General features: G+C 50.4%; 1 long non-coding RNA gene across 1 annotated transcript in view; it reads right to left on the bottom strand.

Annotated features, from left to right (window-relative positions):
* The window catches only part of LOC138526905 (uncharacterized), a 136,584-nt gene extending 110,246 nt beyond the window's left edge, over positions 1-26,338 (bottom strand). The window contains exon 1 of the long non-coding RNA XR_011283771.1: positions 26,199-26,338. This is a non-coding gene — a long non-coding RNA (uncharacterized lncRNA). The remainder of the gene's footprint in view (positions 1-26,198) is intronic.
* Positions 26,339-27,869: the final 1,531 nt, after the last annotated feature.

Below are 27,869 nucleotides of genomic sequence, written 5' to 3'. Positions count from 1 at the left end.
TTACATAACCTGTACTGGGACACACACTGGGAAAGGCAGAGCATGGACAAGGAGAGATGTGAAATTACAGAGCCTGTACTGGGGACACACTGAAGGAGGCATAGTGTGCACAAGGAGCAAAGAAATTACAGAGCCTGTACTGGGACACACACTGAGAAAGGCAGAGCATGCACAATGAGAGATGTGATATTGCAGAGACTGTACTGGGACGCACACTGAGAAAGGCAGAGCATGCACAATGAGAGATGTGATATTGCAGAGACTGTACTGGGACATGCACTGAGAAAGGCAGATTGTGTACAAGGAGAAATGTGAAATTTCATAGCCTGTACAGGGACATGCACTGAGAAAGGCAGAGCGAGCACAAGGAGATACGTGATATTACAGAGCCTGTACTGGGACACGCACTGAGAAAGGAATAGCGTAAACAAGGAGAGATGTGAAATTTCACAGCCTGTACTGGGATACGCACTGAGAAAGACAGATTGTGCACAAGGAGAGATGTGAAATTACACAGCCTGTACTGGGACATGCACTCGGAAAGGCAGTGCGTGCACAAGGGGAGATGTGATAGTACAGAGCCTGTACTGGGACATGCACTGAGAAAGGCAGAGCGTGCACATGGAGGGACGTGATATTGCAGAGCCTGTACTGGGGCACGCACTGAGAAAGGCAGAGCGTGCACAAGGAGAGACGTGAAATTACACAGCCTGCACTGGCACACGCACTGAGAAAGGCAGAGTGTGCACAAGGAGAGTCGTGATAATACAGAACATGTACTGGGACACGTATTGAGAAAGGCAGAGCGTGCACAAGGAGGGACGTAAATTTACACAGCCTGTACTGGGAGACTCACTGAGAATGGCAGAGTGTGAACAAAGAGAGATGTGATATTACAGAGCCTGTACTGGGACACGCACTGAGAAAGGCAGAGTGTGCACAAGGAGAGTCGTGATAATACAGAACATGTACTGGGACACGTATTGAGAAAGGCAGAGCGTGCACAAGGAGGGACGTGAAATTACACAGCCTGCACTGGCACACGCACTGAGAAAGGCAGAGTGTGCACAAGGAGAGTCGTGATAATACAGAACATTTACTGGGACACGTATTGAGAAAGGCAGAGCGTGCACAAGGAGGGACGTAAATTTACACAGCCTGTACTGGGAGACTCACTGAGAATGGCAGAGTGTGAACAAAGAGAGATGTGATATTACAGAGCCTGTACTGGGACACGCACTGAGAAAGGCAGAGTGTGCACAAGGAGAGTCGTGATAATACAGAACATGTACTGGGACACGTATTGAGAAAGGCAGAGCGTGCACAAGGAGAGACGTGAAATTACACAGCCTGCACTGGCACACGCACTGAGAAAGGCAGAGTGTGCACAAGGATAGTCGTGATAATACAGAACATGTACTGGGACACGTATTGAGAAAGGCAGAGCGTGCACAAGGAGGGACGTAAATTTACACAGCCTGTACTGGGAGACTCACTGAGAATGGCAGAGTGTGAACAAAGAGAGATGTGATATTACAGAGCCTGTACTGGGACACGCACTGAGAAAGGTAGAGCATGCACAATGAGAGATGTGATATTGCAAAGACTGTACTGGCACACGCACTGAGAAAGGCAAAGTGTGCACAAGGGGAGTCGTGATAATACAGAACATGTACTGGGACACGTACTGAGAAAGGCAGAGCGTGCACAAGGAGGGACGTAAATTTACACAGCCTGTACTGGGAGACTCACTGAGAATGGCAGAGTGTGAACAAAGAGAGATGTGACATTACATAGCCTGTACAGGGACATGCACTGAGAAAGGCAGAGCGTGCACAAGGAGAGATGTGAAATTACAAAGCCTGCACTGGCACACGCACTGAGAAAGGCAGAGTGTGCGCAAGGAGAGACGTGATATTACAGAGCCTCTACTGGGACACGCACTGAGAAAGGCAGAGCATGCACAATGAGAGACGTGATATTACAGAGCCTGTACTGGGACGCATACTGAGAAATGCAGAGCATGCACAATGAGAGATGTCATATTGCAGAGACTGTACTGGGACGCACACTGAGAAAGGCAGAGCATGCACAATGAGAGATGTGATATTGCAGAGACTGTACTCAACACGCACTCAGAAAGGCAGAGCGTGCACAAGGAGATACGTGATATTACAGAGCCTGTACTGGGACACGCACTGAGAAAGGCAGAGCGTGCACAAGGAAAGATGTGACATTACAGAGCCTGTACTCGGACACACACTGAGAAAGGCAGAGCATGCAAAATGAGAGATGTGATATTACAGAGCCTGTACTGGGGCACACACTGAGAATGGTAGAGCATGCACAAGGAGAGAAATGATATTACAGAACCTGTACTCGACACGCACTGAGAAAGGCAGAGCGAGCACAAGGAGATACATGATATTACAGAGCCTGTACTGGGGCACACACTGAGAAAGGTAGAGCATGCACAATGAGAGATGTGATATTGCAGAGACTGTACTGGGGACACTGAGAGAGGCAGAGCATGCACAAGGAGAGACGTGATATTACAGAGCCTGTACTCGACACGCTCTGAGAAAGGCAGAGCGTGCACAAGGAGAGACATGATATTACAGAGCCTGTACTAGGCACACACTGAGAAAGGTAGAGCATGCACAATGAGACATGTGATATTGCAAAGACTGTACTGGGACATGCACTGAGAAAGGCAGATTGTGTACAAGGAGAAATGTGAAATTACATAGCATGTACAGGGACATGCACTGAGAAAGGCAGAGCGTGCACAAGGAGAGATGTGAAATTACAAAGCCTGCACTGGCACACGCACTGAGAAAGGCAGAGTGTGCACAAGGAGAGACGTGATATTACAGAGCCTGTACTGGGACACGCACTGAGAAAGGCAGAGCGTGCACAAGGAGAGATGTGATATTACACAGCCTGTACTGGGACACACACTGAGAAAGGCAGCGAGTGCACAAGGATAGATGTGATATTACAGAGCCTGTACTGGGACATGCACTGAGAAAGGCAGAGCCTGCATAAGGAGAGATGTGAAATTACATAGCCTGTACTGGGACATACACTGGCAGAACGTCCACAAGGAGAGATGTGATATTACAGAGCTTGTACTGGGACACGCACTGAGAAAGGCAGAGTGTGTACAAGGAGAGATGTGAAATTACACAGCCTGTGCTGGGACATGCACTGGCAGAACCTCCACAAGGAGAGATGTGATATTACAGAGCTTGTACTGGGACACGCACTGAGGAAGGCAGAGCGTGCACAAGGAGAGATGTGACATTACAGAGCCTGTACTGGGACACACACTGAGAAAGGCAGAGCATGCACAATGAGAGATGTGATATTGCAGAGACTGTACTGGGACATGCACTGAGAAAGGCAGAGTGTTTACAAGGAGAAATGTGAAATTACATAGCCTGTACAGGGACATGCACTGAGAAAGGCAGAGTGTGCACAAGGAGAGATGTGAAATTACAAAGCCTGTACTGGGACTCGCACTGAGAAAGGCAGAGCATGTACAAGGAGAAATGTGAAATTACACAGCCTGTACTGGGACGTGCACTGAGGAAGGCAGAGCGTGCACAAGGAGAGATGTGATATTACATAGCCTGTACTGGGACACACACTGCGAAAGGCAGAGCATGCACAAGGAGAGATGTGATATTGCATAGCCTGTACTGGGACACACACTGAGAAAGGCAGAACATGGACAAGGAGAGATGTTAAATCACAGAGCCTGCACTGGGGACACACACCGAGGAAGGCAGAGCATGCACAAGGAGAGATGTGATATTACATAACCTGTACTGGGACACACACTGGGAAAGGCAGAGCATGGACAAGGAGAGATGTGAAATTACAGAGCCTGTACTGGGGACACACTGAAGGAGGCATAGTGTGCACAAGGAGCAAAGAAATTACAGAGCCTGTACTGGGACACACACTGAGAAAGGCAGAGCATGCACAATGAGAGATGTGATATTGCAGAGACTGTACTGGGACATGCACTGAGAAAGGCAGATTGTGTACAAGGAGAAATGTGAAATTTCATAGCCTGTACAGGGACATGCACTGAGAAAGGCAGAGCGAGCACAAGGAGATACGTGATATTACAGAGCCTGTACTGGGACACGCACTGAGAAAGGAATAGCGTAAACAAGGAGAGATGTGAAATTTCACAGCCTGTACTGGGATACGCACTGAGAAAGACAGATTGTGCACAAGGAGAGATGTGAAATTACACAGCCTGTACTGGGACACGCACTCGGAAAGGCAGTGCGTGCACAAGGGGAGATGTGATAGTACAGAGCCTGTACTGGGACATGCACTGAGAAAGGCAGAGCGTGCACATGGAGGGACGTGATATTGCAGAGCCTGTACTGGGGCACGCACTGAGAAAGGCAGAGCGTGCACAAGGAGAGACGTGAAATTACACAGCCTGCACTGGCACACGCACTGAGAAAGGCAGAGTGTGCACAAGGAGAGTCGTGATAATACAGAACATGTACTGGGACACGTATTGAGAAAGGCAGAGCGTGCACAAGGAGGGACGTAAATTTACACAGCCTGTACTGGGAGACTCACTGAGAATGGCAGAGTGTGAACAAAGAGAGATGTGATATTACAGAGCCTGTACTGGGACACGCACTGAGAAAGGCAGAGTGTGCACAAGGAGAGTCGTGATAATACAGAACATGTACTGGAACACGTATTGAGAAAGGCAGAGCGTGCACAAGGAGGGACGTGAAATTACACAGCCTGCACTGGCACACGCACTGAGAAAGGCAGAGTGTGCACAAGGAGAGTCGTGATAATACAGAACATGTACTGGGACACGTATTGAGAAAGGCAGAGCGTGCACAAGGAGGGACGTAAATTTACACAGCCTGTACTGGGAGACTCACTGAGAATGGCAGAGTGTGAACAAAGAGAGATGTGATATTACAGAGCCTGTACTGGGACACGCACTGAGAAAGGCAGAGTGTGCACAAGGAGAGTCGTGATAATACAGAACATGTACTGGGACACGTATTGAGAAAGGCAGAGCGTGCACAAGGAGAGACGTGAAATTACACAGCCTGCACTGGCACACGCACTGAGAAAGGCAGAGTGTGCACAAGGATAGTCGTGATAATACAGAACATGTACTGGGACACGTATTGAGAAAGGCAGAGCGTGCACAAGGAGGGACGTAAATTTACACAGCCTGTACTGGGAGACTCACTGAGAATGGCAGAGTGTGAACAAAGAGAGATGTGATATTACAGAGCCTGTACTGGGACACGCACTGAGAAAGGTAGAGCATGCACAATGAGAGATGTGATATTGCAAAGACTGTACTGGCACACGCACTGAGAAAGGCAAAGTGTGCACAAGGGGAGTCGTGATAATACAGAACATGTACTGGGACACGTACTGAGAAAGGCAGAGCGTGCACAAGGAGGGACGTAAATTTACACAGCCTGTACTGGGAGACTCACTGAGAATGGCAGAGTGTGAACAAAGAGAGATGTGACATTACATAGCCTGTACAGGGACATGCACTGAGAAAGGCAGAGCGTGCACAAGGAGAGATGTGAAATTACAAAGCCTGCACTGGCACACGCACTGAGAAAGGCAGAGTGTGCGCAAGGAGAGACGTGATATTACAGAGCCTCTACTGGGACACGCACTGAGAAAGGCAGAGCATGCACAATGAGAGACGTGATATTACAGAGCCTGTACTGGGACGCATACTGAGAAATGCAGAGCATGCACAATGAGAGATGTCATATTGCAGAGACTGTACTGGGACGCACACTGAGAAAGGCAGAGCATGCACAATGAGAGATGTGATATTGCAGAGACTGTACTCAACACGCACTCAGAAAGGCAGAGCGTGCACAAGGAGATACGTGATATTACAGAGCCTGTACTGGGACACGCACTGAGAAAGGCAGAGCGTGCACAAGGAAAGATGTGACATTACAGAGCCTGTACTCGGACACACACTGAGAAAGGCAGAGCATGCAAAATGAGAGATGTGATATTACAGAGCCTGTACTGGGGCACACACTGAGAATGGTAGAGCATGCACAAGGAGAGAAATGATATTACAGAACCTGTACTCGACACGCACTGAGAAAGGCAGAGCGAGCACAAGGAGATACATGATATTACAGAGCCTGTACTGGGGCACACACTGAGAAAGGTAGAGCATGCACAATGAGAGATGTGATATTGCAGAGACTGTACTGGGGACACTGAGAAAGGCAGAGCATGCACAAGGAGAGACGTGATATTACAGAGCCTGTACTTGACACGCTCTGAGAAAGGCAGAGCGTGCACAAGGAGAGACATGATATTACAGAGCCTGTACTAGGCACACACTGAGAAAGGTAGAGCATGCACAATGAGAGATGTGATATTGCAAAGACTGTACTGGGACATGCACTGAGAAAGGCAGATTGTGTACAAGGAGAAATGTGAAATTACATAGCATGTACAGGGACATGCACTGAGAAAGGCAGAGCGTGCACAAGGAGAGATGTGAAATTACAAAGCCTGCACTGGCACACGCACTGAGAAAGGCAGAGTGTGCACAAGGAGAGACGTGATATTACAGAGCCTGTACTGGGACACGCACTGAGAAAGGCAGAGCGTGCACAAGGAGAGATGTGATATTACAGAGCCTGTACTGGGACACGCACTGAGAAAGGCAGAGCATGCACAAGGAGAGATGTGATATTACAGAGGCTGTACTGGGGCACACACTGAGAAAGGCAGAGCATGCAAAATGAGAGACGTGATATTACAGAGCCTGTACTGGGACGCATACTGAGAAAGGCAGAGCATACACAATGAGAGATGTGATATTACAGAGCCTGTACTGGGACACGCACTGAGAAAGGCAGAGCGAGCACAAGGAGAGACATGATATTACACAGCATGTACTGGGGCACGCACTGAGAAAGGTAGAGCATTCACAATGAGAGACGTGATATTACAGAGCCTGTACTGGGACGCATACTTAGAAAGGCAGAGCATGCACAATGAGAGATGTGATATTGCAGAGACTGTACTGGGGCGCACACTGAGAAAGGCAGAGCATGCACAATGAGAGATGTGATATTGCAGAGACTGTACTGGGACATGCACTGAGAAAGGCAGATTGTGTACAAGGAGAAATGTGAAATTTCATAGCCTGTACAGGGACATGCACTGAGAAAGGCAGAGCGAGCACAAGGAGATACGTGATATTACAGAGCCTGTACTGGGACACGCACTGAGAAAGGCAGAGTGTGCACAAGGAGAGACGTGATATTACAGAGCCTGTACTGGGACACGCACTGAGAAAGGCAGAGCATGCACAAGGAGAGACGTGATATTACAGAGCCTGTACTGGGACACGCACTGAGAAAGGCAGAGCGTGCACAAGGAGAGACATGATATTACAGAGCCTGTACTCGGGCACACACTGAGAAAGGTAGAGCATGCACAATGAGAGCCGTGATATTACAGAGCTTGTACTGGGACACACACTGAGAAAGGCAGAGCATGCACAATGAGAGATGTGATATTGCAGAGACTGTACTGGGACGCACACTGAGAAAGGCAGAGCATGCACAATGAGAGATGTGATATTGCAGAGACTGTACTGGGACATGCACTGAGAAAGGCAGATTGTGTACAAGGAGAAATGTGAAATTTCATAGCCTGTACAGGGACATGCACTGAGAAAGGCAGAGCGAGCACAAGGAGATACGTGATATTACAGAGCCTGTACTGGGACACGCACTGAGAAAGGAATAGCGTAAACAAGGAGAGATGTGAAATTACACAGCCTGTACTGGGACACGCACTGAGAAAGGCAGAGCGTGCACAAGGGGAGATGTGATAGTACAGAGCATGTACTGGGACATGCACTGAGAAAGGCAGAGCGTGCACATGGAGGGACGTGATATTGCAGAGCCTGTACTGGGGCACGCACTGAGAAAGGCAGAGCGTGCACAAGGAGAGACGTGAAATTACACAGCCTGCACTGGCACACGCACTGAGAAAGGCAGAGTGTGCACAAGGAGAGTCGTGATAATACAGAACATGTACTGGGACACGTACTGAGAAAGGCAGAGCGTGCACATGGAGGGACGTGAAATTACACAGCCTGCACTGGCACACGCACTGAGAAAGGCAGAGTGTGCATAAGGAGATATGTGACATTACAGAACCTGTACTGGGACAAGCATTGAGAAAGGCAGAGCCTGCATAAGGAGAGATGTGATATTACAGAGGCTGTATTGTGACAAGCACTGAGAAAGGAAAAGTGTGCAAAAGGAGAGATGTGATATTACACAGCCTGTACTGGGACACATGCTGAGAAAGGCAGAGCGTGCACAAGGAGAGATGCGATATTACAGGCCCTGTACTAGGACACGCACTGAGAAAGGCAGAGCATGCACAAGGAGAGATTTGAAATTACACAGCCTGTACTGAGACACGCACTGAGAAAGGCAGAGCATGCACAAGGAGAGATGCTATATTACAGAGCCTGTACTGGGACACGCACTGAGGGAGGCAGAGGGTGCACAAGGAGAGATGCAATATTACAGAGCCTGTACTGGGACATGCACTGAGAAAGGCAGAGAGTGCAAAAGGAGAGGTGTGAAATTACACAGCCTGTACTGGGACACGTACTGAGAAAGGCTGGGACATGCACTGAGAAAGGCTGAGCGTGCACAAAGAGAAATGTGAAATTACACAGCCTGTACTGGGACATGCACTGAGAAAGGCAGAGCACGCACAAGGATAAATGTGATATTACAGACCCTGTACTGCGACACGCACTGAGGGAAGCAGAGAGTGCACCAGGAGAGATGTGATATTACAGAGCCTGTACTGGAACACGCACTGAGAAAGGCAGCGAGTGCACAAGGATAGTTGTGATATTACAGAGCCTGTACTGGGACATGCACTGAGAAAGGCAGAGCCTGCATAAGGAGAGATGTGAAATTACACAGCCTGTACTGGGACACACACTGAGAAAGGCAGCGAGTGCACAAGGATAGATGTGATATTACAGAGCCTGTACTGGGACATGCACTGAGAAAGGCAGAGCCTGCATAAGGAGAGATGTGAAATTACACAGCCTGTACTGGGACATACACTGGCAGAACGTCCACAAGGAGAGATGTGATATTACAGAGCTTGTACTGGGACACGCACTGAGAAAGGCAGAGTGTGTACAAGGAGAGATGTGAAATTACACAGCCTGTGCTGGGACATGGACTGGCAGAACCTCCACAAGGAGAGATGTGATATTACAGAGCTTGTACTGGGACACGCACTGAGGAAGGCAGAGCGTGCACAAGGAGAGATGTGACATTACAGAGCCTGTACTGAGACACCCTGAGAAAGGCAGAGCATGCACAATGAGAGATGTGATATTGCAGAGACTGTACTGGGACATGCACTGAGAAAGGCAGAGTGTGTACAAGGAGAAATGTGAAATTACATAGCCTGTACAGGGACATGCACTGAGAAAGGCAGAGTGTGCACAAGGAGAGATGTGAAATTACAAAGCCTGTACTGGGACTCGCACTGAGAAAGGCAGAGCATGTACAAGGAGAAATGTGAAATTACACAGCCTGTACTGGGACATGCACTGAGGAAGGCAGAGCGTGCACAAGGAGAGATGTGATATTACATAGCCTGTACTGCGACACACACTGAGAAAGGCAGAGCATGCACAAGGAGAGATGTGATATTGCATAGCTTGTACTGGGACACACACTGAGAAAGGCAGAGCATGGACAAGGAGAGATGTGAAATCACAGAGCCTGCACTGAGGACACACTGAAGGAGGCATAGTGTGCACAAGGAGCAAAGAAATTACAGAGCCTGTACTGGGACACACACCGAGGAAGGCAGAGCATGCACAAGGAGAGATGTGATATTACATAACCTGTACTGGGACACACACTGGGAAAGGCAGAGCATGGACAAGGAGAGATGTGAAATTACAGAGCCTGTACTGGGGACACACTGAAGGAGGCATAGTGTGCACAAGGAGCAAAGAAATTACAGAGCCTGTACTGGGACACACACCGAGGAAGGCAGTGCGTGCATAAGGAGTTATGTGATATTACAGATCCTGTACGGGGACACACACACGAGGAAAGCAGAGCGTGCACAAGGAGAGATGTGAAATTACAGAGCCTTTACTGGGGGACACACTGAGGAAGGCAGAGCGTGCCCAAGGGATAGCTGCGCAGAGCCTGTACTGGAACACACACACACAGCTAAGCAGAGAATGATCAAGGGAGAGCTGCGATATAACCGAGCCTGTACTGGGACGCACACAGGCATGCATAGCATGCACAAAGCAGAGCTGCCACATATCCAAGCCCGTACTGGGACACATGCAGGTAGGTAGGGCATGCACAAGGGAAAGATCTGACATATTAGATCCTGTACTGGAACACACACAAACCGGAATACAGAGCATGCACAAGGATGAGTTGTGACATATGGGAGCCTATACTGGTACACACAAACAGAATGGCAGGGCAGGCACAAGGGAGAGTTTGGAGCCTATATTGCGGCATGCACATATTGGAGCCTATACTGGGACACTTATAAGCATGCAGAGCATGGACAACGCAGAGAACAAATGTATATATACAATGCACAAGGGAGAGCTGAGACACATCGTAGCCTTACTGGACAGCCACAGGCAGGCAGGTAGGCAGAGCATACCTTAGGGAGAGCTGTGACATATCAGAGCATGTACTGGGAAACTACGCACACACCTACACACACACACACACACACACACACATACACACACACCTACATCCACACACACACACACACGCACACAGGCAACAAATGCACAGGTTAGAGCTGTGACATATTATAGCCTGTTCTGAGGGGCACGCACACACACAGGCAGTTAGAACATGCACAATAGAGAGCTGCCACATATCAGAGCCTGTAATGGGACTCCCATACAGAATGTCAGGGCATTAAAAAGGGAGAGAAGCAACATACCTGAGCCTGTAATGGGACACACGCAGGCAAGCAGAGGATGCACAAAGGAGAGCTGCCACATATTGGAGCCTGTACATGGACTCACACACAGCATGGCAGGGCATGCAAAGGGAGAGCTGCAATATACCAGACCCTGTAATGGGACAAACGCAGACAGGCAGGGTATGCACAAAGGAGAGCTGCCACATATCAGAGCCTGTAATGGGACTCCCATACAGAATGGCAGGGCATTAAAAAGGGAGAGAAGCAACATACCTGAGCCTGTAATGGGACACACGTAGGCAAGCAGAGGATGCACAAAGGAGAGCTGCCACATATTGGAGCCTGTACATGGACTCACACACAGCATGGCAGGGCATGCTAAAGGGAGAGCTGCAATATACCTGACCCTGTAATGGGACAAACGCAGACGGGCAGGGTATGCACAAAGGAGAGCTGCCACATATTGGAGCCCGTACTGCAAACCACACACAGAATTTCAGGGCATGCACAAGGGAGAGCTGCAACATACCTAAGCATGTAATGGGACAAACGCAGGCAAGGCGAGGATGCACAAAGGGGAGCTGCCACATATTGGAGCCTGTACTGGGACACACACACAGAATGGCAGTGCAGGCAAAACTGAGAGTTCGGGGCCTGTACTGCGACATGCACAAGAGAGCTGCACAATATTGAAGCTTTTACCCGGACAGCCACAGGCAGGCAGGCAGAGCATACCCTAGGAAGAGCTGTGACATATCAGAGCCTGTACTAGTCTGGGACACCTGCACACACACACCTACACACACACACACACACACACCTACACACACACACCTACACCAGTGCAGAGCATACCCTAGGAAGAGCTGTGACATATCAGAGCCTGTACTGGGACACCTACACACACACACCTACACACACACACACACACACACACACACACACACACACACACCTACACACACACCTACACCAGTGCAGAGCATACCCTAGGAAGAGCTGTGACATATCAGAGCTTGTACTGGGACACCTACACACACACACCTACCCACACAAACCTACACACACACCAACCTACACACACACACCTACACACACACACACACACACCTACACATACAAACCTACACACACACACACACACATACCTACACACACACACACGCATACACAGGCAACAAATGCACAGGTTTGAGCTGTGACATATTATAGGCTGTTCTGGGACACACACACACACACAGGCAGTCTGAACATGCACAAGAGAGAGCTGCAACCTACCTGAGCCTGTAATGGTACAAAAATAGGCAGGCAGAGTATGCACAAAGGAGATCTGCTACATATTGGAGCCTGTACAGGGACACACATACAGAATGGCAGGGCATGCAAAAGGGAGAGCTGTAACATACCTGAGCCTGTAATGGGACAAATGCAGGCAGGCAGAGTATGCACAAATGAGAGCTGCCACATATCAGAGCCTGTAGTGGGACTCCCACACAGAATGGCAGTGCATGCAAAAGGGAGAGAAGCAACATACCTGAGCCTGTAATGGGACACACGTAGGCAAGCAGAGGATGCACAAAGGAGAGCTGCCACATATTGGAGCCTGTACATGGACTCACACACAGCATGGCAGGGCATGCTAAAGGGAGAGCTGCAATATACCAGACCCTGTAATGGGACAAACGCAGACAGGCAGGGTATGCACAAAGGAGAGCTGCCACATATTAGTGCCCGTACTGCAAAACACACACAGAATTGCAGGGCATGCACAAGGGAGAGCTGCAATATACCTAAGCATGTAATGGGACAAACGCAGGCAAGGCGAGGGTGCACGAATGGGAGCTGCCACATATTGGAGCCTGTACTGGGACACACACACACAGAATGGCAGGACAGGCAAAACTGAGAGTTCGGGGCCTGTACTGCGACATGCACAAGAGAGCTGCACAATATTGGAGCTTTTACCCGGACAGCCACAGGCAGGCAGGCAGAGCATACCCTAGGAAGAGCTGTGACATATCAGAGCCTGTAGTAGTCTGGGACACCTGCACACACACACCTACACACACACCTACACACACACACCTACACCAGTGCAGAGCATACCCTAGGAAGAGCTGTGACATATCAGAGCCTGTACTGGGACACCTACACACACACACCAACACACACACACACCTACACACACCTACACCTATACACACACACACATACACACACACGCGTGCAGTGCATGCACAAGGAGTGCTGTGATCCATCGAAGCATAGACTGGGACACCCACAGGCAGACAGTGCATGCTCAGGGGGAGCTGTGATCCATCGAAGCATAGACTGGGACACCCACAGGCAGGCAGTGCATGCACAGGGGGAGCTGTGATCCATCGAAGCATAGATTGGGACACCCACGGGCAGGCAGTGCATGCACAAGCAAGCCACGAAACCGGCCAGGAATTCGCCAGGTGTACCAGCAGCATCAGAGACGCCAGGGCTGGTCCTTGGATGGTTTAGGGCTGCCTTTCTGCACATTATAGCCGCCCTTCCTTCCCTCTCAAACCAAGGCTGCCTCAACTGAGACAAACCCGCTGAAAACGCACATTAACATCAGTAAAGGCTCTGGGAGAAATCCTGCAGCATGTTCCTACTACAGCCATCAGTGTGAATAAAGGGTTGGCCACTGTTCGGCCACACCTCCAAGGCTCAAGGTCACCTGCAGGGCAGACAGCTGAGTGTGTTTGGTGCTTGCTGCTGAGTTGTGTGCTCACACTGTAGGTAGGTAACATGTTCAAGGCCAGGAAGGGTCAACCCATTTTTCTCTCTGTTTGATAATGATGTGTAGTATCACCAGTGCTGTGAAGCAGGACAGGAAGCACTATATATATATATTTTTTTTAAAAAACTAGAATCCCTCCTGTTTATGTTTTCCTCAGCCTGTGCAGTGTTTGACAAAACATCATTGAACTATATTTGTGACACAGCCGTGTTAGCAATGGGATCAGAAATATTTGTTGTGGCTGTGCTTCTGAAAACAGAGGTGTTCACAGTGATGTATAGAGGGGACTGTTTTAAATGTGTTTGAATTCTGTTGAAGTTCATACCAGTCCCTGGCCACTGGTGCCTCCCAGTCCACCCATGTGCACAATGTAGAGCTGCAACATCTAAAACAAACTGTGATATATCAAAGCCTGTACTGGGACGCACAAAGGCAGGGCATGCACTAAAACAAACTGTGATATATCAAAGCCTGTACTGGGACACACACAGGCAGGGCATGCACTAAAACAAACTGTGATATATCAAAGCCTGTACTGGGACACACACAGGCAGGGCATGCACTAAAACAAACTGTGATATATCAAAGCCTGTACTGGGACACGCACAGGCAGGGCATGCACTAAAACAAACTGTGATATATCAAAGCCTGTACTGGGACACGCACAGGCAGGGCATGCACTAAAACAAACTGTGATATATCAAAGCCTGTACTGGGACACACACAGGCAGGGCATGCACTAAAACAAACTATGATATATCAAAGCCTGTACTGGGACACGCACAGGCAGGGCATGCACTAAAACAAACTGTGATATATCAAAGCCTGTACTGGGACACGCACAGGCAGGGCATGCACTAAAACAAACTGTGATATATCAAAGCCTGTACTGGGACACGCACAGGCAGGGCATGCACTAAAACAAACTGTGATATATCAAAGCCTGTACTGGGACGCACACAGGCAGGGCATGCACCAAAACAAACTGTGATATATCAAAGCATGTACTGGGACGCACACAGGCAGGGCATGCACCAAAAAGAGCTGTGATATAGCAACGCCTGTGCTGGGACAGGGCATGGACTAAAAAGAGCTGTGAAATATCGGAGCCAGTACTGGAGGACACAAAATCAGGCACGGCACAGCAAGAGCAAGGAAGAGCTGCGACATATCGGAGACTGTAATGGAGGACACAAAATCAGGCACAGCAAGAACAAGGAAGAGCTGTGACTTATCGGAGCCAGTACTGGAGGACACAAACTCAGGCAAGGCACAGCAAGAGCAAGGAAGAGCTGCGACATATCGGAGACTGTAATGGAGGACACAAAATCAGGCACAGCAAGAACAAGGAAGAGCTGTGACTTATCGGAGCCAGTACTGGAGGGCACAAAATCAGGCACAGCAAGAGCAAAGTAGAGATGCGATATATCTGAGCCTGTAATGGAGGACACACAATCAGGCACAGCAAGAGCAAGGAAGAACGGCTGTTTATCAAATTCCTTACTGGGGCAACACATGCTCAGGAACTGCAAGAGCAAGGAAGAGCTGCAACATAACGGAGCCTGTACTGGAGGACACAAAATCAGGCACAGCAAGAGCAAGGAAGAGCTGCGACATATCGGAGACTGTAATGGAGGACACAAAATCAGGCACAGCAAGAGCAAGGAAGAGCTGCAACATAACGGAGCCTGTACTGGAGGACACAAAATCAGGCACAGCAAGAGCAAGGAAGAGCTGCAATATAACGGAGCCTGTACTGGAGGACACAAAATCAGGCACAGCAAGAGCAAGGAAGAGCTGCAACATAACGGAGCCTGTACTGGAGGACACAAAATCAGGCACAGCAAGAGCAAGGAAGAGCTGCAACATATCGGAGACTGTAATGGAGGACACAAAATCAGGCACAGCAAGAGCAAGGAAGAGCTGCAACATAACGGAGCCTGTACTGGAGGACACAAGATCAGGCACAGCAAGAGCAAGGAAGAGCTGCAACATAACGGAGCCTGTACTGGAGGACACAAAATCAGGCACAGCAAGAGCAAGGAAGAGCTGCAACATAACGGAGCCTGTACTGGAGCACACAAAATCAGGCACAGCAAGAGCAAGGAAGAGCTGCAACATATCGGAACCTGTACTGAGGCACACGTAGGCAGGTAGGGTTTGCAAAGGGGAGAGCTGCGACATATCAGAGCCTGTACTGGGGGACACAAAGCATGCAGAAGGAAGAGCTGTGACATATCGCAGCCGGTACCGAGATAGAGATAATCAGCCAGCACTAGTGGATCACACAGTCTGTGAGACACACAATCAGGTACATTATTCACTAAGTAAAGCTGTGGCATATCAGTGCCTGTACTGGGACAAAAGCAATAAGGCAGTGCATAACCTGGAAGGGCAGATCCTGTACTGGAAGACACACAGTCAAACACGTGGAAGAGACAATGCATATTATAGCATGTACTGGTACACATAATCATGCAAAACATGCACATGGAAGAGCTCCTGCTTGTACTGTGGGAGACACACAGAGACAGAATGCACAAGGAAGAGCTGTGGCATATCAGAGCGTGTACTGGGACATACAATCAGACTGTGTAAGCACAAGGAAGAGCTGTGACATATTTCCTGTACCGGGACACACACAATCTGGCAGAGAATGTATAAGGCATATTAGAACTTGTGTTGAGACACACACACACACGCACACACACAGTCAGACTGTGCGCGCACAAGGAAGCGCTGTGACATATCACAGCGTATACTGGAACACACACTAGAGCTGTGGCATATCACAGCTTGTACTGGGACACACACAATCAAACTGCATGCACAAGGAAGAGCTCTGGCATATCAGAGCGTGTACTGGAACACACACTATCAGACTCTGCATGCACAATGAAGAGCTATGACATATCATTTTCTGTACCTGGACACACACTCGCAGACTCTGCATGCACAGGGAAGAGCTGTGGCATATCAGAGCTTGTACTGGTACACACACTCTCAGACTTTGGACACATAATGAAGGGCTGTGAGATATTTCCTGCAGCAGGACCCACACAATCAGGCAGAGAATGCACAAGGAAGAGCTGTGGCATGTCAGAACTTCTGGTGTGGGACACACACAGTCAGACTGTGCATGCACAAGGAAGAGCTGTGGCAAATTTCCTGCACCGGGATACACACAATCAGGAAGAGACTGCACAAGGAAGCGCTGTGGCATATCAGAACTTCTGATGTGGGACACACACAGTCAGACTGTGCATGCACAAGGAAGCGCTGTGGCATATCAGAACTTCTGTTGGGGGACACAAACAGTCGGACTGTGCATGCACAAGGAAGAGCTGTGGCATATTGCCTGCACCGGGATACGCACAATCAGGAAGAGAATGCACAAGGAAGCTCTGTGGCATATCAGAACTTCTGTTGCGGGACACACACAGTCAGACTGTGCATGCACAAGGAAGCGCTGTGGCATATCAGAACTTCTGTTGCGGGACACACACAGTCAGGCTGCGCATGCACAAGGAAGCGCTGTGGCATATCAGAACTTCTGTTGCGGGACACAAACATTCAGACTGTGCATGCACAAGGAAGCGCTGTGGCATATCAGAACTTCTGTTGTGGGGCACAAACATTCAGACTGTGCATGCACAAGGAAGAGCTGTGGCAAATTTCCTGCACCGGGATGCACACAATCAGGAAGAGAATGCACAGGCAAACGCTGTGGCATATCAGAACTTCTGTTGTGGGACATAAACAGTCAGACTGTGCATGCACAAGGAAGAGTGTGGCATATTTCCTGCACCGGGATACACACAATCAGGAAGAGAATGCACAAGGAAGCGCTGTGGCATATCAGAACTTCTGATGTGGGACACACACAGTAAGACTGTGCATGCACAAGGAAGCGCTGTGGCATATCAGAACTTCTGTTGGGGGACACAAACAGTCAGACTGTGCATGCACAAGGAAGAGCTGTGGCATATTTCCTGCACCGGGATACACACAATCAGGAAGAGAATGCACAAGGAAGCGCTGTGGCATATCAGAACTTCTGTTGCGGGACACACACAGTCAGACTGTGCATGCACAAGGAAGCGCTGTGGCATATCAGAACTTCTGTTGCGGGACACACACAGTCAGACTGTGCATGCACAAGGAAGCGCTGTGGCATATCAGAACTTCTGTTGCGGGACACAAACATTTAGACTGTGCATGCACAAGGAAGCGCTGTGGCATATCAGAACTTCTGTTGCGGGACACACACAGTCAGACTGTGCATGCACAAGGAAGCGCTGTGGCATATCAGAACTTCTGTTGCGGGACACACACAGTCAGACTGTGCACGCACATGGAAGACCTGCAGCCCTCTCTGAATGTGTGTTGGGATGCACTCAATCAGGCAAAGCAACGAACGCTTGCAGAGGGGGCGGGGGGCTGTAAGAAACACGAGTCGGCGCTGGAGCAGAGAGCATCACGGGGCAGGAGAGAGCACCCGAAAGGGAAAGTTGAAGCATGCAGGAGCATGCACTGGGGAGGAAAGCGAGGCGAGCCATCGCCAGACCAAGGAATCAGCTGCATGCCTGGCAAGGCACGGCTTGCAAGGATGGAAAGTAGCAAATGTGGTACCAGCTGCACCCCAGGAAGAGCAGTGCATGGGGAGCAAGAGAGGGCGCATATCAGAGCCAGAGGTTGGGCACAGAGAGTGGCAACCCGCGGCAGAACAAAGCAGTGGCCCACACAGAGTGCCATCCCTGGGGACAGCGGGGTGTGGGCACAGGACTTGGTGCTTAGCAGAGACAGTACTGGGACACCGAGATTGCCAGCGCTGGGCGGGGTATGGGGAAAGAGACCAACATGTCAGAAACAGTACAGGGGCACAGAGTGTGCCAACACTGGGCAGGGTATACATGTCAGAAACAGTACAGGGGCACAGAGTGTGCCAACACTGGGCAGGGTATACATGTCAAAAACAGTACAGGGGCACAGAGTGTGCCAACACTGGGCAGGGTATACATGTCAGAAACAGTACAGGGGCACAGAGTGTGCCAACACTGGGCAGGGTATACATGTCAGAAACAGTACAGGGGCACAGAGTGTGCCAACACTGGGCAGGGTATACATGTCAAAAACAGTACAGGGGCACAGAGTGTGCCAACACTGGGCAGGGTATACGGACAGGGACTATAACATGGCATAAACAGTACAGGGGCACATAGAGTGCCAACACTTTGTAGGGTGTGTGGAAAGAGACTAACATGTCAGAAACAGTACAGGGGCACAGAGTGTGCCAACACTGGGCAGGGTATACATGTCAGAAACAGTACAGGGGCACAGAGTGTGCCAACACTGGGCAGGGTATACGGACAGGGACTATAACATGGCATAAACAGTACAGGGACACATAGAGTGCCAACACTTTGTAGGGTGTGTGGAAAGAGACCAACATGTCAGAAACAGTACAGGGGCACAGAGTGTGCCAACACTGGGCAGGGTATACATGTCAGAAACAGTACAGGGGTACAGAGTGTGCCAACACTGGGCAGGGTATACGGACAGGGACTATAACATGGCATAAACAGTAGAGGGGCACATAGAGTGCCAACACTTTGTAGGGTATGTGGAAAGAGACCAACATGTCAGAAACAGTACAGGGGCACAGAGTGTGCAAACACTGGGCAGGGTTTAGAGACAGGGACTGCAAGTCAGAAACAGTATTGGGACACAGAGAGTGCCCTCACTGGGCAGGGTATAGGGACAGGATCTGTGAAATAACAGAAACAGTATTGGGACACCGAGAGTGCCAACACGGGGCAGGGTATACGGGCAGAGAACATGCCAGAAACAGTACAGGGACAAAGAGCGTGCCCTTGCTGGGCAGGGCATAGGAACGGTAACTGTGATATCTCAGAGACAGTACGGGGGCACAGAGAGACATAGAGTGCCAACACTGGTCTTGGTATACGGACAGGGACTATAACCTGTCAGAAACAGTACATTGACACAGATAGTGCCAACACGGGGGCAGAGCATAACGGCAGTACTGGAAAACGGCGAGCGCCATCACTGGCCACAGCAGTGTATGGAGTACAGGGTCCTTTACACGTCACCTATGGTAGAGGAGGGGTCTGCCACCTCTGGTTCTCCAGATATTTTGGACACCAATTCCATTGATGTCTCACCATTGACTACGCTAGCTAATGCTGATGGGAGTTGTAGTCCAACACAGGTGGAAAGTCAGCGGATGCAGACCCCTGTATTAGAGGGCCGGAGAGAGCATTATAAATACCGGAGCTCTCAAGTTTCCCCATTCCATGCATGAGAAGTCCATCCAGTCCCGTTTTTATCCTGGAATTGTAGGATTTGTAGTCCTAACACAAGTTTCACAATCCCTTGAAAAAACAAGACTGGGTGGTATTCTCTATGTGGAACTGGGAAACGAAAGCTCTGCTGAAATGGGAAAGGAGAGCTCTGCTGGACTGGGTTACGAGAGCTCTGCTGAACTGAGAGCTCTGCTGAACTGAGAGCTCTGCTGAACTGGGAAAGGAGAGCTCTGCTGTACTGGGAAACGTGATCTCGGCTGTACTGCTCTGCTGAACTGTGCAACGAGAGCTCTGCTGAACTGGGCAACGAGAGCTCTGCTGAACTGGGCAACGAGAGCTCTGCTGGACTGGGCAACGAGAGCTCTGCTGGACTAGGCAATGAGAGCTCTGCTGAGCTGGGAAACAAGAGCTCTGCTGAACTGGGCAACGAGAGCTCTGCTGGACTGGGCAACAAGAGATCTGCTGTACTGGGCAACGAGTGCTCTGCTGCACTGGGCAACGAGAGCTCTGCTGAACTTGGCAACGAGAGCTCTGCTGAACTGGGCAACGAGAGCTCTTCTGAACTGGGCAACGAGAGTTCTGCTGAACTGAGAGCTCTGCTGAACTGAGAGCTCTGCTGGACTGGGCAACGAGAGCTCTGCTGGACTAGGCAACGAGAGCTCTGCTGAACTGTGCAACGAGAGCTCTGCTGAACTGGGAAACAAGAGCTCTGCTGAACTGGGCAACTAGAGCTCTGCTGTACTGGGAAACGAGAGCTTTGCTGCACTGGGCAACGAGAGCTCTTCTGAACTTGGCAACGAGAGCTCTGCTCCAATGGGAAACGAGAGCTCCGTCGAACTGGGCAACGAGAGTTCTGCTGAACTGGGCAACGAGAGCTCTGCTAAACTGTGCAACGAGAGCTCTGCTGTACTGGGCAACGAGAGCTCTGCTGAACTGGTAAACGAGAGCTCTGCCGAACTGGGCAACGAGAGCTCTGATGAACTGGGGAACGAGAGCTCTGCTGAATTGGGAAACCAGAACCCCTGCTGAACTGGGCAACGAGAGCTCTGCTGAACTGGACAACGAGAGCTCTGCTGAACTGGGCAACAAGAGCTCTGCTGTACTGGGCCACGAGGGCTCTGCTGTACTGGGCAACAAGAGCTCTGCTGTACTGTGCAACGAGAGCTCTGCTGGACTGGGCAACGAGAGCTCTGCTGTACTGGGGAACAAGGGCTCTGCTGTACTGGCAAAGGAGATCTCTGCTGTACTGGGCAACGAGGGCTCTGCTGAACTGGGCAACGAGGGCTCTGCTTACCTGGGCAACAAGAGCTCTGCTGTACTGGGCAACGAGAGCTCTACTGAACTGGGCAATGAGAGCTCCTCTGTACTGGCCAACAAGAGCTCTGCTGTACTGGGCAACGAGAGCTTTGCTGAACTGGGCAACGAGAGCTCTGCTAAACTGGGCAACAAGAGCTGTGCTGTACTGGGAAACGAGAGCGCTAATGTACTGGGCAACGAGAGCTCTTCTGTACTGGATAACAAGAGCTCTGCTGTACTGGGCAACGAGAGCTCTGCTGTACTGGGAAACGAGAGCTCTGCTGTACTGGCCAACGAGAGCTCTGCTGTACTGACCAACGAGAGCTCTGCTGAACTGAGCAACGAGAGCTCTGCTGTACTGGGAAATGAGAGCGCTGCTGTACTGGGCAATGAGAACTCTGCTGTACTTGGCCACGAGAGCTCTGCTGTACTGAGCAACGAGAGCTCTGCTGTACTGGGAAACGAGAGCTCTGCTGAACTGAGCAACGAGAGCTCTGCTGTACTGGGAAACGAGAGCGCTGCTGTACTGGGCAATGAGAGCTCTGCTGTACTTGGCCACGAGAGCTCTGCTGTATTGGGAAACGAGAGCTCTGCTGGACTGGGTTACGAGAACTCTGCTGGACTGGCCAACAAGAGCTCTGCTGTACTGGGAAACGAGAGCTCTGCTGAACTGAGCAACGAGAGCGCTGCTGTACTGGGCAATGAGAGCTCTGCTGTACTGGGCAATGAGAGCTCTGCTGTACTTGGCCACGAGAGCTCTGCTGTACTGGGAAATGGGAGCTCTGCTGTACTGGGAAAGGCAGAGGACTTTGGACAAGAAGAGCATGGCTTGGGTAACTGGCTGTTTTACATATCGCGACAGAACTGGGACTCAGGGAGTGTCTTCGTCTGGCAGGACAGGGCACTGGGAGCAAGAACTGTTAAATATCAGTGGATGTACAGGGACATATTTCAGGGACAGCCTGGAACATATACACTACCATGAGAGGAGCTGGGCATTCAGCCAAGTAGCTGTTACATATCAAAGACAGCACTGGGACATATTGGGTATCAATAAAGGGCAGGGGGTGGGGAAGAGGTGTTGCATATTGGAGACAGTACTGAGACACGCTGAATGCCATTACCGGACAGAGCATGGGGAAGAAGTGTTCTATCGCAGAGACAGTATTGAGACACGTTGAGTGTCAATACTAGGCAGGGAATGGGAAAGCAATGCCCTATATCAGAGACAGTACTGAGCACAATGAGTATCAATACGGGGGAGGAGAAAAGGTGTTGCATTCCAGAGAGAGTACTGGGGCACACTAAGTGTCATTGCCTTTAAGGACACGGGGAAAAGGGTTGCATATCAGACACAGTACTGGTACACACTGAGAGTCATTGCCAGTAAGGACATGGGGAGAAAGTGTTGCATATCAAAGACGGTACTTGGACATGCTGAGTGTAATTACTAGGCAGGGAATTGGAAAGCAGAGTCCTATATCAGAGACAGTACTGAGTTCAATGAGTATCAATACGGGGGAGGAGAAAGGGAGTTGTATATCAGAGACAGTACTGGGTCACACTGAGGGTCATTGCCTGTAAGGGCATGGGGGAAAGATGTTGCATATCAAAGACAGTACTGGAACACACTGGTGTCATTGCCTGTTAGGACACGGGGGAAAGTATTACATATCAAAGACAGAACTGGGACACACTGAGTGTTATTGCCAGTAAGGAGATGGGGCGTTGCATATCAGAGACGGTACTGGGACACAGTGAGCGTCATTGCCAGTAAAGACATGGGGGAAAGTGTTGCATGTCAGAGACAGTACTGGGACACACTGAGTGTTATTGCCAGTAAGGACATGGGGGGGGGCGGAGGGGAGTGTTGCATATCAGAGACGGTACTGCGACTCACTGAGTGTCATTGCCAGTAAGGATATGGGAGGGGGCGTTGTATATCAGAGACAGCACTGGGAAACACTGAGGGCTGATTCACATGGCGTTTTCCTATGGGATTGCGCCATTGTAAAACGCTTCTGTGAATCAGGCCTTGAGTGTCATTGCCAGTAAGGATATGGAGGAAGGTATTACATATCAGAGACAGTACTGGAACACACTGAGTGTTATTGCCAGAAAGGACATGGGGGGAAAGTGTTGCATATCAGTACTGGCACACGCTGATTGTCATTATCCGGAGAGTCTGGGGAACTTTAAATGTTACGTATCCGAGACAGTACTGGGACACACTGAGTGTCATTGCCTGTAAAGACACAGGGGAAGTATTACTTATCAGAGACAGTACTGGGACACACTGGGTATCATTGCCTGTAAGGACATGAAGGACAGTATTATATATCAGAGACAGTACTGGGACACAAAAGAGTATCATTGCCAGAAAGGACATGGGGGAAAGGTGTTGCATATCAGAGACAGTACTGGAACACACTGGGTGTCATTGCCTGTAAGGACATGGGGGGAGTGTTGCATATCAGAGACGGTACTGGGACACACTGAGTGTCATTGCCAGTAAGGATATGGGAGGGGGTGTTGCATATCAAAGACAGTATCGGGAAACACTGAGGGCTGATTCACATGGCGTTTTCCTATGGGATTGCGCCATTGTAAAACGCTTCTGTGAATCAGGCCTTGAAAGGTATTACATAACAGAGACAATACTGGAACACACTGAGTTTTATTTCCAGTAAGGACACGGGGGAACGTGTTGCATATCAGTACTGGGACACGCTGATTGTTCTTATCAGGAGAGTCTGGGGAACTTTAAATGTTACATATCAGAGGCGGGTCTGGGACACACTGTGTTTGCCCGTAAGGACATGGGGGAAAGGTGTTGCATATCCGACACAGTACTGGGACACACTGAGTGTCATTGCCTGTAAAATACGGGGGAAGTATTACATATCAGAGACAGTACTGGGACACACTGAGTGTCATTGCCTGTAAAGACACGGGGGGAAATATTACATATCAGAGACAGTACTGGGACACACTGAGTGTCATTGCCTGTAAAGACACGGGGGAAGTATTACATATCAGAGACAGTACTGGGACACACTGAGTGTCATTGCCTGTAAAGACACGGGGGAAGTATTACATATCAGAGACAGTACTGGGACACACTGAGTGTCATTGCCTGTAAAGACACGGGGGAAGTATTACATATCAGAGACAGTACTGGGACACACTGAGTGTCATTGCCTGTAAAGACACGGGGGAAGTATTACATATCAAAGACAGAACTGGGACACACTGAGTGTCATTGCCTGTAAAGACACGGGGGAAGTATTACATATCAGAGACAGTACTGGAACACACTCGGTGTCATTGCCTGTAAGGACACGGGGGAAGTATTACATATCAGAGACAGTACTGGAACACACTCGGTGTCATTGCCTGTAAGGACACGGGGGAAGTATTACATATCAGAGACAGTACTGGAACACACTCGGTGTCATTGCCTGTAAGGACACGGGGGAAGTATTACATATCAGAGACAGAACTGGGACACACTGAGTGTCATTGCCTGTAAAGACACGGGGGAAGTATTACATATCAGAGACAGTACTGGAACACACTCGGTGTCATTGCCAGTAAGGACATGGGGGAAAGGTGTTGCATATCAGAGACAGTACTGGAACACACTCGGTGTCATTGCCTGTAAGGACATGGGGGAAAGTGTTGCATATCAGTACTGGGACACGCTGATTGTCATTATCAGGAAGAGTATGGGGTACTTGAAATGTTACATATCAGAGGCGGGTCTGGTACACACGAGTGCCATTGCTAGGAAGGGCATGGGGAAGGAGTACTGGGACACGCTGAGTGCTCAGGCAGGGCTTGGGGAACAGGCAGTACTGCTAGGAGACGCCTTCGGCGCAGCGGGGGCATGGGACAAAGCACGTCTAAGAGTTTTGAGCGGGACACAAAGAGAGTCTGGGACCTGTGGGGGCTTAAGAAGCCAAGGCAAGCAACCTTCAAAAGAAGCCGGAAGAGTAGACGGTGTTTACGTTGCGCCGCGCTGTCTGATCCTTGTCGTAACCCAGCCCACATTCCTGGAAAGGCACGGCTGACCCCGGGGCATTCATCACGCTGACAGCAGGTGGGGCCGGGGAGCTTTCACCTTTCAACCTTCCCCTCCGAGGAAGCGGGCCCGGGCGGGCGGCTGCAGAGAGGCTAGGGGCAGGCAGTGCGGGGAGGCTGGCGGCCCCGCCCGCCCGCCATCGCTCCCACACAGCAGGGACCGCCCGTGGGAGCTGCTAGGTGAGCCGGGGAGAGGCGCGGCCCGCCTTCTTCCTCCAGGCCCGGCCTCCAGATCCTCACAAAGCAGCGCTGCCGGGCTGTAACCGTGGGCTAATGCCCCGTCGATGCCGGCGTGTCTGACGCACACACACCTTGTGGGTGCCACAGCAGCTGCCTTAAGTGCAAGTGCAACACACACAGCCCATGGAATTCGCTGGCCACAACGCACACATGGCAATTTCCGCACTGCTGGTGGCAGATGCCTCCCCTTCACAAACTTTACTCTGACTTCTTGCTCTCGCAATTCGCTCTCTCTCTCTCTTTTGTAGCCCTCTATCTGCATTGGGTTTTTTTTATCGCCCCTTTAATCGTTTTTCTCATGCCTCACCCCTTTCACTCATTTATGTTTCTCTTTTGTTTCCGCTGCATGTTCTCGCTCGTCCCCTCCTCCTTTTCCTCGCACTTCCCTGCCTCTTTGACTTCCTCTCCTGCAGGGTTCTCTTCTCCCACGTCTCTAACCCTCCTACCTTTAGGGTTGTTTTCTCCGCTCGGGTTCTCCTTTCTCCTCCTTTCTCCCTTATCACCTCTGATGTCAATTCTTCGGCTCTTCTTCACGCTCGCGCCTCATTTTTTCTTCCTCTGTATTATTCGCGCTACTTCTTTTCTCTAATCCCTTGCTCATTGGCCGTTCTCTTATTGTGCGAGTTCTGTTGCCCCTCACACACACTCTCTCACGCGCACCCACCTCCCGTTTCTGTAAGTCCCACTTCTCTCTCTCTCTTTCTGCGGCTTCTTTTTTCTGCTCATCTTCCTTGCCACTTGTTTTTACCTTTTCACCCTCTCGTTTCTAATGTCGGTCGTTTTCTCCTGTTCCCTCTTACGGTATAGGTCCCGTATTCCAGGCTACTTACATTTTGTTACTTGTTTCACCTCGCCAGTTTCTGTACATCTCACGTGTCCCTCTCGTTTCTTTTCCCTCATCTCTCCAGCTGTCTTGCCTGGCCACACATTTGGCACACCAGCCATTAGATGGCACTCCCCATCGGTAATGCGGCTTTCATGCCCAGGATCAGAACAGCTGGGATGGAAGCCGAGATTATAACGCTCGTTTCCGGGCTCAGTTCGCAGAAGTATCCACTCCAGCCATGGGGGAGGAAGGCGGTGCTCAGGGGCGCCTTCCTTCGCTCGCCCCACGGCAGCCCTTGGATTTTGGGTGTGTGTTTTTTGCACGCAAGGTCACGGGGATGGGTCCACGTGGCCGTGTGCGGGCAGAACCAAAACAACGGCTATTTCGCCGGAAGACTCGCAATGCACAAAGGGCCTTACCTTAAAAGGCGAGTGCAAGTTATGCGTGGAGATCCCCACACCCGGTAACCCCTACCGCTCCCTCATTTTTCTGTGTGCTCCCCCAACCTCACTCTGCAGCAGAACCTCCTACCCTCACCCCCCTATGGGAAAGGGGTGCACGGGCGGTGAAATTATCACACGGCGTATTGGCAATGCAGACAGGATTGTGGAGGGCCCCTTTTTTTTACCCCACATTGTCACGATTTAAAACTCTGCGCAATGCCATGTGGGGCTTCCGTCCACGCGAGCCTGACGCAGGTGCAGGCCGCAATGAGCGCAGGCTCTTCGTTGCACACCTCCTGTGTGCTGTGCACATGTGTTGACCAAGGTTTTGCTGCCCCTGCTGTGGGGGGGGGAGGACGCCACTTCAAGGATACGCCCAGGTGCTCTGCACCTATGAGGGTGGTAATTTGGGCGGTATACCATCCAAAAACCATAACATAACGTAGGGCCGGATTGGGAAAGCTGTTAGCAGGAGTACGCCGGAGTTGCCCCTGAAGCGGGCTATTAGATTCCCATAAGAAGTTGCCCTGAGGGGCGAGCGCCCGGGAGACCCGTGACGGGCGTGAGACGGGCGTAAAGGCGGCCCACTCCTAGCAATGTCTTCACCCGGCACCGTCATCGCTCTCATCGTATGGGGCCCAGCAAGGAATGGGCGTGTTGAAAAGCTCGGGTAAATGGCCACAGAAAGCACCTCTATACAACACTTGCCTCCGGGGGCAGAGTAGAGTTGTGTTCTGCAGCACTTGCTGCGATGGTGGCGGGCATCCCCGCGGGGCACAGTGAAACAAATGCGACGGGTCTCACACACGCGCCTGCACGCATGTATACGTGTATATATAGGAGCGGAC

This window comes from Ambystoma mexicanum, chromosome 14, assembly GCF_040938575.1.
Source record: "Ambystoma mexicanum isolate Mex_15411 chromosome 14, UKY_AmexF1_1, whole genome shotgun sequence".
Taxonomy (NCBI): Eukaryota; Metazoa; Chordata; class Amphibia; order Caudata; family Ambystomatidae; genus Ambystoma; species Ambystoma mexicanum.
The sequence above is the reverse complement of the archived record's forward strand: the minus strand, read 5'-3'. Positions and strand labels throughout refer to the sequence as shown.